The sequence below is a fragment of the Rhynchophorus ferrugineus genome, unplaced genomic scaffold, assembly GCF_030347505.1.
Source record: "Rhynchophorus ferrugineus isolate W39M unplaced genomic scaffold, kcgeb_rfMv2 rfM4, whole genome shotgun sequence".
In the NCBI taxonomy this organism is placed as follows: domain Eukaryota; kingdom Metazoa; phylum Arthropoda; class Insecta; order Coleoptera; family Curculionidae; genus Rhynchophorus; species Rhynchophorus ferrugineus.
The window spans coordinates 44692719-44708334 of record NW_027472583.1 but is presented as its reverse complement, the minus strand read 5'-3'; the positions used below and the strand labels follow the sequence as shown (position 1 = coordinate 44708334).

At 32.2% G+C, this 15616-nt stretch overlaps 1 protein-coding gene across 7 annotated transcripts in view; it reads left to right on the top strand.

The window, feature by feature from the left end:
• Positions 1–15616, top strand: part of Fs (Follistatin) — a 206117-nt gene that overhangs the window by 108175 nt on the left and 82326 nt on the right. Inside the window, exon 1 of one of the 7 annotated variants that reach the window (XM_076403586.1) lies at positions 13909–14067. The exons of the other annotated variants lie outside the window; for them this stretch is intronic. The gene's annotated coding sequence lies outside the window, so the exon portion shown is untranslated. Of the gene's footprint in view, positions 1–13908; positions 14068–15616 lie in introns of those variants that run through there. 7 annotated transcript variants of the gene reach the window in all.

The window sequence follows — 15616 nt, the reverse complement described above, 5'->3', positions numbered from 1 at the left end:
CATATACGATCAGACCATGTGTTTTGGGTCATTATTTGGGTAACGATCGAGCTTACTCGACAATTTATTATTCTTCATCGTCAGAGTTCCGCAGAATCAAAACGTTTCACCACTCGGGATCGATGTTTAAGTATTTGGATAAAAATACGCGCCACTAAAGCCCACCAGATACATTTCGTAATGCATATTGCAATCTGCAGTATACTTGGCGAGCGCTGCTGACTACTCCCTCCCCTCCCCCCTCGCCTTCGCCCCTCGACCCGACCGTTCGGTTATGTTTTGCATATGATGCCAATTGGTGAAAATGAATATTGCACATTAACATTCACAGATTGGAAAAAGGCAACATGCTGATATAAGTTGCGGCTCGATCTTATATATGTGTGCATGACAAAAACACGAAACTACACTAGTATGATAATTTTAGATACAGTTAAGCCCGTGTGGTTATTCTGAATGGGTTTTATTTTTAGTAATGATCATGGCAGTAGTAAGACCCAGTGAAAAATAAACATCCGAAAGGAGCGTGCACTAATTCGAATATAACCATTATGCTAATTATAAATCGCTCAAAGTGATAGTCACTGAAAAAAGATTCGCATAAAAAACGAGTTGTAAACGTTGTTATTACCCACGTAGGTTTGACTATAGTTGTTTGGTCATTTTTAGAGTCACAAAACGTACACAACGTAACAATTAAATTTTAGTATATGTTTTTTTTATTTTTGGAATTTTATGGCAAATTATAAAGGTGTTTATTTTTTTGAGAACTACTCTTTTATTATTGACGTTACGCACTTTATCTGATATCAAGTATCCATTATTATTAATAGTCGTTGGTTTAGGATAAAGTTTTATAAAAACTCAGTAGAGACTAATTAATTTTTGTTGTAAATCTATAATAATTACTAGTGATCGCCCTGTGATAGATCTTCGTCCATAATTTATTAAATTAATCATGGTTCTCTCATAACAGAGTCAAGGAAACAATTTAAAAATGATGTGCTACTCAAGCTTGTTCTCACAGTATTTTCAATGCAAGATCAGAAATGTATTTGATTATATAACATTAAATAAAATAATAAACGGAACACTGATAATAAACTGAACTAGGGATGCCGAAAGATATCGATATTTTTGGCCGATATTTTTTGATATTTTTTAAAAATAATTGAAGATATTTCTTAAATACTATAGAAAATAGTTTGTAAAATATAGTTTGTACAATAAACAATGTATTTTGTTTCTTAAAGGAATTTTAAAAATATCTCTATTATTGCAAAAGTATTCGATATTTATTTCTTCCGATATATTGATATTTTTTTAAAAATATCGAAAATGATATTATTTAAAATATCGATATTTTTCTCGCCGGTCGACATCCCTACATTGAACATTATATCAAAGTATCATAAGTAAGATTATTTTCAAAACTGTAACAACTTCAGTGTATCAAATATACGTATACATGATCTTTCTTTACTTTTACGTACGTAAAGATGAATACGGAATAATAAATGAAGTAATACATGTTTGTATATTAGAGCATATAGAACATATATATGAAAAATATATGAATAAAAGAATTTTGAAATTAATATTTTTGATGTATTTTTAAGCTTAATTAATTCCATCAAATTAATTTTATGTTTATTTATTTTTCAAAACTGTGGTCTATAAATTAATTTATCAAAATAATCGATCGTTCCTTGCTTATTTGTTCTACTCTTCGGTCTCGTCCTTGCAAATAACTCATCTTTAATTTGCCTTTTTGACTTTCATACCTATTACTTTCTACTCTGTCTTATATGCTACGTGGGAACTAACAACTCACCAGCAAATGAGGAATTAAAATTCTATGAAGATATTTTATGATTGTTAATATTCCTTGCAGCATTCATTTTAACTCTTGATGCACAAATTAACGTATTTATCACCTGCAATATTCAGTTAGTCCTTTATTATGGGATGCATTTGTTAAAGAAACTTGAAATGAATCAGTTAATGCACTAAAATTTACAGCAAAATATTAATAATCTTTATAATTACCTCTAGTACAGTAATCAGAGGTCAAATTAAATCAAATGCTGAATTTTAAATTCCAAATATCTTGTAAAGAGAGAGGATAGACGATTCCTGTTATTCTGGAATTTTATTAATCGATGTTGGGATGAAATTTTTGCATATGTCGGGTTTTTCTTTCACAGCTGTATATACCTTCCGATGAAGAGAACGCATTAATTTGTTCTCTCTACAAAAAATGTAAAATGTTGTTTTACTTGATCATACTATTCTTAATAGTTTTTTATTCAAACTTACTCATAATCCTTTAATAGATCCAATAATACGGGAATAATGCAAAACCTTAAATAACACTACTTAAAACTAAATAACTTCGTTTAATAATGTTTAAACACACTCACGTATATTTCACAAACATGTTAGGTCTAAAAATAATTCTTCGATATAACCTTTAACCCACCAAATTTCACGCCGTTACCCTGAGTTTTGAAAAACGTTTTCATTTTAACAATCATTTCAGTAACTTTCTGGTCTTGCACATATTTCGGCAACAAATCATTTTCATTCCACCAAACTTTATCTTTAGTTATTTTTAATAATCAACAGTCCCAAAAATATAGTTTTATCTGAAATCTGATTCATATCTAGGTCTAGACTGGTAATTTATCTCATAACCAGAAAATAGCCAACGTGCCCTGATAAACTGAACAGCAATCAGAACAGATTGCGTCAGTGTTTAGATGCTGTATCAATGTTGGAAGCAGGAAAATATATCGATATATACATATTTTTAGATATTATACTACTCTATCGGTCAAAAGAGTTCCTTGGTTTGTAAATCATCTTTTGTATATTCGTAGAAATAGAAATATACTTTTTCAATTTTATAGATTTTCTGTTTTTTTTAAATTATTATCGTTTCATCTGCGTTAGTTCTAAACTACACACTTTTTATGCTCTTTAAAATTAATAGTTAATATGCAAAATAAATGTTTTAACATTTTCGCGCCCAACCCCATTGCCCTCCAGACCATCTAGTTATCAACTTCAACAAAATAATACACTACTCTATGTTAAAAGTCATATAGTAAGAGCACATCAGACGATTATATGATGTTATCACATGAGAACATATCTTGTGAAATTCTTGAAAATCAACAGGGAAATGTGAAAATAGTAGCGTTGGGAACTATAGACTGAAAACAGTTGAAACAGTTGATAGTCGCAAAACAGTCGAAACAGTCGATAGTCAAAAAAATAACGACTGAAAATTGTAATTACTATTTTCAGTCAAATGCATATTACGACATTATATGTTTTTTTTCCATTCGTGATGTCAGACGAAGATGTGCGAATTCTTGTCTGTATAAAATGTGAGATAGGAAAGGACGGAGATAAATGCTTGGAGCAGTTAATTTTAAATGTGTTTATATTCTCCAATGGTAGTATAAGCGAGACAGAGATGTATATATATTCATTCACGTGATAACTTTAAAAAAGAAAAGGAAAAAAATTAGTAATTTCTATTAACATGTAATAAATAATATAATTTTAAAGGACGTATGGTTAATTTAATACTGAATGTTCTGTGGATGTGTAAAATGGAATGGAATAATATCACCACAAATGTTTTATCGTTTTTTAATATATTAATTGCTATTTTTAAATAACACAGTATAATAAATTTAAATAGTACAATACAACTTAAACAAAACCTAAAAACTAAAGATTTTCAATAAGTTTTCAGTTAAAATCCTGGATTTGATGGAAAGTTGCAGTCCTCTTATTAACAGTATAATTAAAGATATCGTTGGGATATCTTTCACCAGATAACTCGGTGGTCATTATCTCAATGGGCTTTAAAAGTTGAACACATTCTGTAAGGTAGTCCATTCGTTAACAAATAAAAACTGTGGTGCTCTTCTTAATAGCCAACAAAATAAATGTTGAATATTAAAGTAGAATTTCAGATTCAGAAAATGTATTTATTACAAATATTTAATGTACTTTATTCACCTCTTTACGGTTAATATTTTAAAAGAAATTTAAAAACTGGTAATGCAAAAATTATTCAAATCTTTTGGATCGATGCAATATCTGAATCCTTTGAAACCTAATTTTAGTTTTAAAGATTTTAGGAAATAAGTTTTGACAAACAAGAGGATTGGACGAAAATCGTGAAAGTTCACCAAAATTATTACCTATTATACCAGTCCAAAAAAGTATCTTACTCGAAAACTAGCCTTCCAAAATGTTGCTATATTAATTTACAATATATAGTTATTCACAAGCAAATTACAAGAAAAAACATAAAACCACATATATTACATATAAATTATAAATCTATATAAGCATAAATTCGGCGCATTACTTTCAAGGTCGGGACTAGGACGACAAGGCCATAACGTTAAAAATCAGTCGAATGAGCTAGTAGAACCGAAAATAGTAACTAAAAGTAAACGACTGAAACAGTCGATAATAAATAGTAATAAAATCAGTCGGACCGAAAATAGCGACTGAAAACAGTTACTAGTAATAACAGCCGATCCAAAAATAGCGACCGAGACAGTCGACAGTAAAAAGTATTCATTACTAAACAGTGGATAGTCGATTTCAGTCGATTGTTCCCAACACTAGAAAATAGAATTGCTCATGGCCAGTGCAAAATGCACTTTTTACCTAATTTTGCATTTACTTTTTAATCCACACAAAAGACACAATATGTTTTCAAAATGGAGTCACAAATAACGAACAATTCTTCAACTAAAACACTTTGAACACAGTTCTGTGAACAAAGCTTCAAGTATAGAATAAAATGCTTCAAGACTATTTTATAAATCTAATAACCAAATAATTTATTATTGAAAGACATTGTTTTATTTTCTTTGGTCAATTTATGAGGTACTTTATTTTTCAGTTTTTAAATAATACCCCACCTCCCCTTTTTAAACATCCTCTTGTATTTGATTTCAATGGAATCATCATAATTTAATGCAAAACTGTTTTTTTTTATAAATATAATGTCGTTCTATTTAGTCGTCCAAAGAGGGGGACAATTTGTATAGTAAAATAATATTAGAAAAAGCCATTAAATGGGTTCATTTATATATTCAGATATCATCTTAAAAAAATGTAACCATATAACTATTATCAATTTTTTTTCTTCCACAGTATCTGACAGCAATAATAACTAACATATTTATAGCTTATTGAAAAAATAATGAGTTATGGTTAAATATAATTTATGGTTAAAAAATAATGGAACAGTAAATTTGGTTTATTTCCTGTTTATTAAAACTACTTCTAAACAATTTATCATTAGTCATTAAAGAACTTCTGGGAAGTTTCAATACGAAACCCAATCAAGCGATTTTCCCGAGCTTCTTTAGATAGGTTCTAATCCTTAAGAGAACTTTGCAGATACAAGTAGTAGCAAGACGGTACAAAGTGTGAGCTGTACGGTAGAACATCAAAATTTTGAGTCGATCTCTCCCTGTTTTCCTTGATTCACTAAACACGCATGTGCTCTAGCGTTGCTGTGATGGAGGGCTAGGGATTAGTTGTTGTGGAAGTTTAATTGTTTGGCCATTTTTGAGCGCCATTTCTTTCCAGTTCAAGTATCACTTAGCGTTGGTATTAATACGAGCTTTACGGCCGCTTTTAGCTTTTTCGAGTTTCAACCACGATCTTTTTTTACGTATTACTACGTTTCTCTAAAGGAAACTCGGTGCATTAGATTTGTCACTGTTAATCGAGCACCTTCTGATATCTGGACATGTAAGTAGTTCGGAACTGTTTAGTGGCTGATTTTATTTCCATAGGGATGTAGTTCCATGATGATGTAGATTTTATTGATAATGATGATGTGATAAAAAATTTATCACCTTAAACACCTCATAATTTTCAATAAGCCTATCCTGTTTTCAGCATATACCATTTTCGACATTTATTGTTTTTCTCATTATTTTTTTGAAAGCAATTTTTTTAAGGAACCTTTTTTGTAGACATTTCAAATTTGAAATATGCATAGCCAAATGAGTAGAGAAAATTGTCAATTAATAAAAGTTATTAATTACTAATATTTTAGCTAACATTAACAAAATCATTTTTAAACATGGAAGACATCTACTACCCTTTTATCTATATGCTTTCCATAATCAAGTATTATATTTCAGTTCAAAAATTGATCAATTTTTTTTGTCAGGCCTTGATTTTCTTATATACACCAAAGAAAATTGAATTTTTACTATATTTTAGTGTCTGATTGAAATGATAAAAACTTCTTTCCATTTTTGAAGCAATTTTTCATATTATTATATATTATATATGTTTTATTCAATATTAAAAAAACTATATTTGAAAGACCCTTTACATGTTTATTCTGAATAGGCTTTATTTTTAGAAAAGATCGTGACGCTTATAAGATTCACATAAAAATCGAGTTGTAAACATTATTATTACCTACGTAGGTTTAGTTGAAGTTGTCTTTGTTAAAATAAGCAAACATAGAAAATGTAACAATTAATTTTTAATGCTTTTTTTTTATATTTGGAATTTTATGGCATATTTGAAATAGTTTTGGTACTATTCATTGACGCTATACACTTTATTTGATAACAATCGAGTCGTAGTATTTATAAATAACTTGGTTTAATCGGTTAAACATTTATTTTCACTACTATTACTTGCTATTATTCCGATATTGTTAAATATATTTCACTGTCATTGAGAAATAATAATAGAAAAATTAATATCTCAAGCAACTCAAAAATATTTCCACATCATTCTGTATACATGTAAAGTTATTCCGTGCCAAACATTCAAGCCTCCATCAAGTTGCTCGCGTTGCAGCAATATGGTATGTATAAAAGGTACTTATAAAAGGTCGCAAAGCTGGAGCTATCTTTTTAGATGTTTCCAAAGCTTCCAATAAAAATGGCTTAAAAGTAAATAAATGGCTTCAGCCTCTGGCAATACTTACTCATTGATTCTATAACATAGCGCATTTCAGTAGTAACATTCCAAAGAATATTCCAGATGTAAAGGTATTCGTTTATTCAGCGATGAATGATAGTACTTTGAAAATAGAGATTCCAGAGCCAAAATAGGAAAATGCCTTATAGTGATCAGTGTATTCTTTTCGTTCTGAACTTTTTGATGTTCAAGATGTCTTATGATTAAAAAAGTTGATATAATTCTTCAAATCGTTAGATTGACAGGAACAAACAAAGAGGGAAAAAACGAAGTGCGGTCGAAGTCCAAAGTGTCTTTACACACGGTTACAAAGCTGATGTTGATGAAGACGAATTCCAAACAGGCTATTAAAAATCTCCTGGTTCAGTTTTTCGCCCAAAAGTCTCATTTCTACGCTGGTAGAACAAATTAGCTTTAAAAACACATGAAAGAAATACGAAATTATGTTTTATATAAACCTATGAATAATGTTTTATTGTTCGACACTGCTAAAAAATATTAATTACATTTATTGAAGCAATTACAGCAATATAATACAAATTATGGTACTCCACATAATTTGCGACGGCACTTTAAGATAGCAGTGTCAATAGGGTCTATGGTTCTGAAATATTTTTTTAATTATTTTTGGTTTTACGTTTTTTTTTTCGTAAACCAGTGAATGCACAGGATGTGCTGAATAACAGCTTTTTATGACCTCATAATTCCAAATGTTTACTAGTCAGCAGCTAAGGGGTTCCTGAATCTTCTGCTAATAGCTAATTGATAAAAGGATATATTTTATTACAAATGATTCTTAACGTAGTTATCAGTGACCAACCAATATTCGTTTAATGTTATTGACAGCATTTAAATTACCCAAACGAACTGGACTTGAACTGGACTTGACCATTGATGACATTTTTTTCTTTCAATGCTTTGTTCATGATCATGATTTTATTCGATTCAACTTTTTTGTACTTTTTTATTCTTTTTGTAATTGCTTCAAAACCAAAAAGTCTTTACCCCAATTCCATTTTGAGTTAAGCAATATTTGATTATTGTTAAGAGCACAATGATTATTTTCTTTAAACAGGAACAATAAAACTTTTCACAAACCTTGTTTACTGTGCTCATAGATTTTTGGGACAGTAAGAACTAATTTTGTTTACATTTCAGTAAAATGGCCTTTGATAAAAAGCCTGTTGATAGACAGAATGTAGGGTGACATAAACATATGTATAAAATTGTCTGATGCGACATCGCTTAAGTTTCACAGCGCAATATCCATCAAAATTATTTCAAGAGTCAACGTAAATATTAAACATAATATTAGGCTGTCAGTGCTGCAATCAATTTTGGCCCGCAACCTAATGTATCATTTTCGTAATTTAAAAATCACATGGCACATATATTACAACAAGTTCATTATTTAGCACTGTTTTCTTTAATGTTGTTTAAAATTCAGATATAGGTTTTCTGTTCGAAGCCATACAATATGGCACATACCCATAAAATAATTTTAGAAACTTACGCTGAAGCATTTGGTTTCAAGGATTTAAAAGTGTTGATGTCACTAACAAATAATGGAATGGAAAATCAAAAAATTTCTGCTCAAGGAACTTTCGGACGGCTTAAATTATTTCCAGATATTTATATGCATTAGCAAAGATTCAACAGGAAACCGAACTACATGAATTTTCTGAACGTGTCATATGGAACTGTTTCAGCATCATGGTTTCATTACTTGCTAAGAAAGGAAAGAAAAGTTTTCTATCGCTATCATGCTCACCAGAGATAGAGTCTTCTAATTACCATTTTTTAGATCGATGCGGTATGGCTTGACTAATACACGGTTTTGAAATGTAAAATGGATGGCTTATTGTTGTTTTTATTTTATTGCTTTGGCCTAAAATCAGGCGGTGGAATGTATGACGCATACCTGATCGCGGAGGGACAGGTTGGACCAGGTTATGTGGGACTGCCTCTGGGCTTACCAACACACTAAACCGAAATCGCCTCGCAGTTTACCCATATGGATCGCTACTGTTACTGCATTAAATTTGGTGATATAGCGCTCACCAAACGGGCAACCGTTATTGGGCACAAGCACCCGGCGAAAAAAAGATAGTGAAACTAACTATAGATTCGCGAACTTGAGTTAGCACACGACTGGATGCTGTCGTATGGGAACAAAAGTTATGACTGCAGCGACGGATGAGGTCGTTTCAGCTTGGAAAATAAGAGGTTAGCGATGACGCGGTTTTAAGCTCCCAGCATGTCGACCAGCTCGCGAACAAGCGCGTTTTCAGAAGAACTTTAGCTGAGCTGAGTTGTTGTTTGTGGAAGGATTGAGATATGAAGTGCTTGATTTCTGGAGTATCAGTTTCCCTATAAATTTGATTATTCCTGACAAATCATGGAGTGTTTAAGATTCTCATGAGGAGCTTATTTTGGAAAACTTAGAAGTCGTTTCACCTGATTGCGTGTCACAAACTTGAACTAGGCATTAAATCCGTAGAGGAGTAAGGACCGAATTAACATCTCCTAAAATAAGCATTTAATGGAGATGGGAAGTCTGCTAGAAGGGCAAATTAGAGAAGATAGCAGGTTTGCTATCCCCTAACTTTTCTGGATTGCTTTCTGAATTTGGGAATGCCAGCCGAACCGTCTCTTGTTGTTATGCGTTTTTTTTGTCTTCTCTACTATATAGGTAGAGAAAAATCGGCAAAGTTAAAACTGCTTTATTTAAGTGAACTTCATTTAGAAAATAATATACGAGTATAACAAATGGTTAGTGAGGACAACCTTCACACTGCTAAGTGGCAGCAATTGTGCGCTTTCTTTACTTTGAATATTCGGGTAATTGAATGTTTCTGTAGACGTAGTGAAGGGTGTCGAAAACTGTGTTTGACGACAGTATTTCAGCAGTTTCCAATGTGTTAAATAATCTAGAGGTCAGTCATCAACATTAAAATGATGACCGTCAGTCTGCCGTAGAGACCCAAACATACAGTTATAAAGCCGTAAAAATTTAGATATAATAAAAATAATATGCGGTTTATCTGTTCGACACCCTCAACAAATATTTTCTATAATTGTTCTTTCGACGCGTTATCGACATGTCGCTAGAAAAATGGAAATGTAGAAAACTAAAAGAAAATCTTTTATAAATGTTTAATATACATTGTACCAATTTTCCCAATAAATGTCCTTTTATAGTGAAAAAAAATATATAAAAGAATACATTACTTAACACATCACCTGACACAAAATTGGTAATGCCCCAAAGAACTTATATATTGATAGTGGATATTTTTGTGTAACCCCACGCTGTAAGTATATAATGGCTACAAAAATTGTGTATATAATATATGTATGCACCATATATGTTTAACTTCCTTAGAAGCTTAAAAACAAATAATAGATTCGTCAAATGTCAATCTTAGTAATCACATAATGAATAAAGTAATACAATTATACTATCACTTTAGTAAATACTAATTAATTTAGTAATTAAATTATTAATAAATAAATATTATTAATACAACTATTAAATATTTTAAATAATAAATTAATACTATCACTAATAGTGAATGTACATTCAATATAATGAACTAGTTAAGAGTCTTGCGATTTCAGATTTCAGAGAGTTCATGGAACTTTAGATTGTTATGCTACTGATATAAATAAGATCGTTTACTCGTTAGCAAAAATGTGTCGAGCTGAAAGGTTTTTATTTTCGCGAATAAAGTTTACTTTGAACTGCGATAAATACATTGAAATATGGCCGACTAATATTAGCTTTAAACCATTGAGATGTTTTTAATTAGTATATTTATGGACGTGACACAGACCGGAGAGTAATTTCAACCTACACCGAAAACGGTCTAATCGAATTTTGTTGCCATTAGGATCTAATTCTTGATAAGTACTTTTGATTGTTTAAGTACACTCTTACTTAATTATAATTTTAAAAAATATGAAGCATATACTAACTCGTTTTATAATAGTATAGTGTACTATTGTATTGTAAATTTATGAATTAATTTTAAGGTATTTTTATTACGCCTATAAATTAGCTTTAAAGGATTTTTGAAAATCTGTAGCTTTAGTGTGGAAAATCTGTAAAATGTGTTTTATTCAAAGTCTTGTCAGTCGATAGCTTCTACTTTTTCCTACCTTTCGGGCTAGTTATGGGTCCAATCTTGAAAGAACAATGTATCTTTTGACGCTATCCACGAATCGAAGCATTTCTTGAGAAGCAAAGTGCTACTCAGACCGGTGATATGTCGGAACAAGTAGTATTCTGAAGAAGAAGAATCTGGATAATACGGCGGGTGGGGTATAGGAGCACTTTCCATTTTATGTTTCCAAGTATGTTTTCACTGGTTTTACGTCAAGTGACCGAGTGTTGTCATGCAGAAGAATAACATTTTTGTATCTTTGTTCGTATTCCGACTATTTCTCGCGCAGTTCTTTGCATAAACGTATCAATTGTAGTCGTTAACTATCCCCATTGATGGTTTTATTAGGTTTAAGCAGGTCATTGTATATCAAACCAAGCTCATCCTACTAAATACAGAGCACTAGCTTGGAACCGTGAATATTCGGCTTTGTCGTTGATTTTGTTGCATGACCAAGTGGTCTCCCTGATTCTTTCCGCTTTGAACAAAAGCCTTTCAATGTCTCTTACCTTGAATTCAAACGGCACAAAATATCCAAGCTTTTGGATCATTCCCATGTACTTCAAACGATAGAAAAAAGTTTCTTGTGTTTCTTCCAGTTGCACATCTTGAGTTTTTCATAGATAATCATCGAGTAATTATTCTAAATCCATGTCCTATATTGGCTTGTCTAGAATACATGACTGTCCAGAATGTCTTCTAAACCAGTATTCACATGTTAAAATTGATGCAGCATGGTTTCCATACCATAGGTTTCACACCACAGCATTCGATGACAATGCATTAAGTTGCCTTTCTCTTCGAATTGGAGTGAAAGAGTTAAACTTCCCGAAAATGTGATTTATTCGGCACACATTCAGAAGATTTCAATTTTTTTGTTCGCACTTCACGCGATTTAGAGTATCGCACAAAATGGCATTCTCGACATTTAATACTATTTCGGCTGGAGTTCCACAAGGTAGCGTCTTAGGACCTCTCCTGTATCTGCTCTACACTGCTGACATTCCAACAACAAAAGAAACACTACTTGGAACCTTTGCTGACAACACAATTATTGTGGCAAAAGATATATCTTTGCCTAGGGCAATAGAAAAAGTGCAAGTGGCAGTCGACAAAATCTACAATTGGACGAAAGATTGGAAAATTCAACTTAATAGCTCCAAATCTTTTCACGTTAATTTTACATTGATGCGAAATAATAAAAACTTAATTATATCACTCAATGGATGCCCGATTCCTTAAGCAGAATCAGCTAAATACCTTGGAATCCATCTTGTCGGTAGATTAAACTGGAAACACCACGTTAGACAAAAAGGAAAACACATTAGAACCAAACCTAACTGTCTTCGGCTTAAGTTCACTTATTGTCATATTAGTTTCTTTCAACAGTTGAATTTTTAATGTTTGTTCAAAATATTTTTCAATTGTCCTTTTTATCAACTTGAGTTTATGTAAACTCCGTTTATCGCTTAACCTGCTCCGAACTGTCTTCGGCTTAAGTTAACTGACTGACATATGACTCATTTTGAGATACCAAAAATGCAAATTGTAGAAACTATTTCTCAAAGCACTGATATTTTTGGAAGTTTACGGCTAGATGATGAGCTACTTGTAATAAAACCTGCTGAAAAATCGAAACCGTCTTTTTATAAATGCAAGTTTTGGACACTAATGCATGCTTTTCGGTAGCAATATTCTTTAAATCAAACGAAAACAATTTAGCGAAATGTAAATAGAACTTTATAGTTTCGTACTATTTTCGACAGCGTGCATCGCGGCGTATGATTATTGAAATTAGCGCTTGCAAGATCAGTGACGTCGTGATAGGAGGGCAGCTTGATAAGTCTGTTGTGATGACTAAGTTATAGAATGTGAAAGAGTTTAAAACACAAAATTATTCATTTACTTTAGAATATTATTTTATAGCTGACATCTTCTGATGTTTTTCCTGATTTGATAATTATTATTGTTTTTGCTAGTTTTTAAATGTTAAGAAAACAATTTATTCGTATGCGTTAATAATTTTACACCCTTCTCTGATAGTTCTTCAGATTCTTCCGGTTGTTTAATCATATATGCATATACGGGAGTTTTGATGTCAAGTACCTCAAAATATGATACTGCTTTTCGAAATGGAATTCAAGAGATTATGTGAGAGGTAGAAAAAATATTAGCCAGCTCTCGATGATACAGCATTCTCTTCTGTAATAGACGCTTTTTGACCACAAAGGAACTAATGCACAAGTAATTTGTATTCTAAATACTATAAAGTAATGGCATAACTTTGTTATGAATCAAATATAAAGTCCTAATTATGAAAGTGATAACAGTAAAATGTAGACACGTTTATAGGGCAAAAAAAATCGACAAGATACAAGGCCAACGGCTTTGGTAGCTCTTCCGGCAACACCACACGACAAAAGTATCATAATTCTTCGTGTAACAGACCGCGATATAAAGTAGCTGTAACTGCCTGGCCTACATCCAAATCCACCAGCAGGATTACGGACGATACATCAGATCCGTCGGGAGAAAAGAGACAACGGCCACAGAAGAGTTTCGACAAATTATTTACGCCGTTCCCCATTCGTAAAAGGGACAAACAACCGCACCGAACAACCGATAAAGTTGCACCGTATCATCGACGCGTTATTTTTAAGCCTTCCCGGCTATTTTTAAGTCCGCAGAGCTACAGGCGTCCATTTTTTTTTTATTATGTAAATATATATGCGCCCGTAACTGTCAGATGCGAAAACAACGCGAACCCGTCACATTTTCCGACTTTCGGACAAGTCGTTTTCCGAATAAGACGCAGAAGAACGCGGTAACCAACGGGACGCGTCACGACTAACGGCTTTCTGGTGTGATAAAATAGTGAGCATGAGTGTTTGGTGTTGTTTTCAAGGTAAATGTGCGACTTTTAACCGTTTAAAATTGCTTTTATCGCGACATTGGGGTCTGCTTGTTTTCAAAAATGCGAAGTTGTTTGTACGAATTGTTATCCTGCTTGTTGTAAATTACGCCTTTGTATTTCCTACAATAAACTACAGTTCCTCGCGTATATGTTTACTATATTTCAAACCGGTATAAATATTTTTACTTCGTATATTTCTGTTACTAGTTGTGGTCTTTAAATTTTTTAAATGTTGTATATTTATATCTTATTTTAAATTATTAAAATTTTTAAACAAATGTCCTCTTTTAATGTGTCATGTTTTTATTATGTTATAACTAAATTTTTATAATATTTATAACAAGTGGGAATTAATTTATGTATATTATTGTATTGTTGATGGTAAATGGATGTCCTCTGGTTTGATATCATTTTGTACAACTAAACTTATATTATATAGAATGAAGAATAAATAGAATAAAAATAGAAGAGAATATATATTAAATAATAATATAGTATAACATAATAATACGGGGGTAACTATTTATATTTCGGTAGGGGCCGCGATGATCGATACACTTTTGCATACGCTTAAACCAATGTTCAAAGCATTTATTCCATTCTGAATGAGATGTCTTCAAAACATTATTTTTGAACGCTTCAATAGCTTCCTTGGGCGATGAAATTCGTTGACCACGCATGGGAACTTCTTTATGGGAACATAAAGAAGTCACTGGGTTTATCAGAACTGTATGGTTGATGACCTATCAATTCTATGTTTTGATAATCAATCAAATAGTCTCTTGTTTGAGTCGATGTGTGGGAGCTCGCATTGTCATGATGAAGAACAATCCGACGTCTGTGTTTGTTTTCCTTATTTTACCGAAGACTTCTGGCAAACAAATGGTTGTGTACCAATCAGAATTTACTGTTCTACGATCCTCTGGAGGTACTGTTCCAATATGACCGGTTTTCCCGAAGAAACAGGCCACCATTTTCTTTGAAGTGTTCGTGAGCAACTTTTGTTAGATTCGGTTCACCCATACTGCTGCTTACTTTTGGGCTCATACGAATATATCCATGATTTGTCACCTGTAACGATTTTATAAACATCTTTCGAATCACCGCGATTGAATTTCTTAAGAAATTATTTGCACCAATCGACACGAGCCTTTTATTGGGCGATTGTCAAATTATGTGGGATCCAACGCGAACAAAACTTCTGCACAGCTAAATGTTCATATAAAATCGCATATATGCTGGTGGAACTAATGCTTAGGGATTCCTCAATCTCACAATAGGTGACATGACGATCTTGCTTGATCATTTCGCACACAGCATCGATGTTTTCTGGCACAACAGCCGATTTTCGACTACCTTCACGAAACTTGTCGGACAGCGAACTACGACCACAATTGAATTCACTAAACCAGCGATACACGGTGGTTTTTGATGGAGCTTCATCGCCAAAAGTCAAAATAAGTTGACTGATGCACTCTTGTTTATCCACGTCGAAAATCGTAAAAAATCATAGCACGAAAATATTCACGATTCGGTTCCA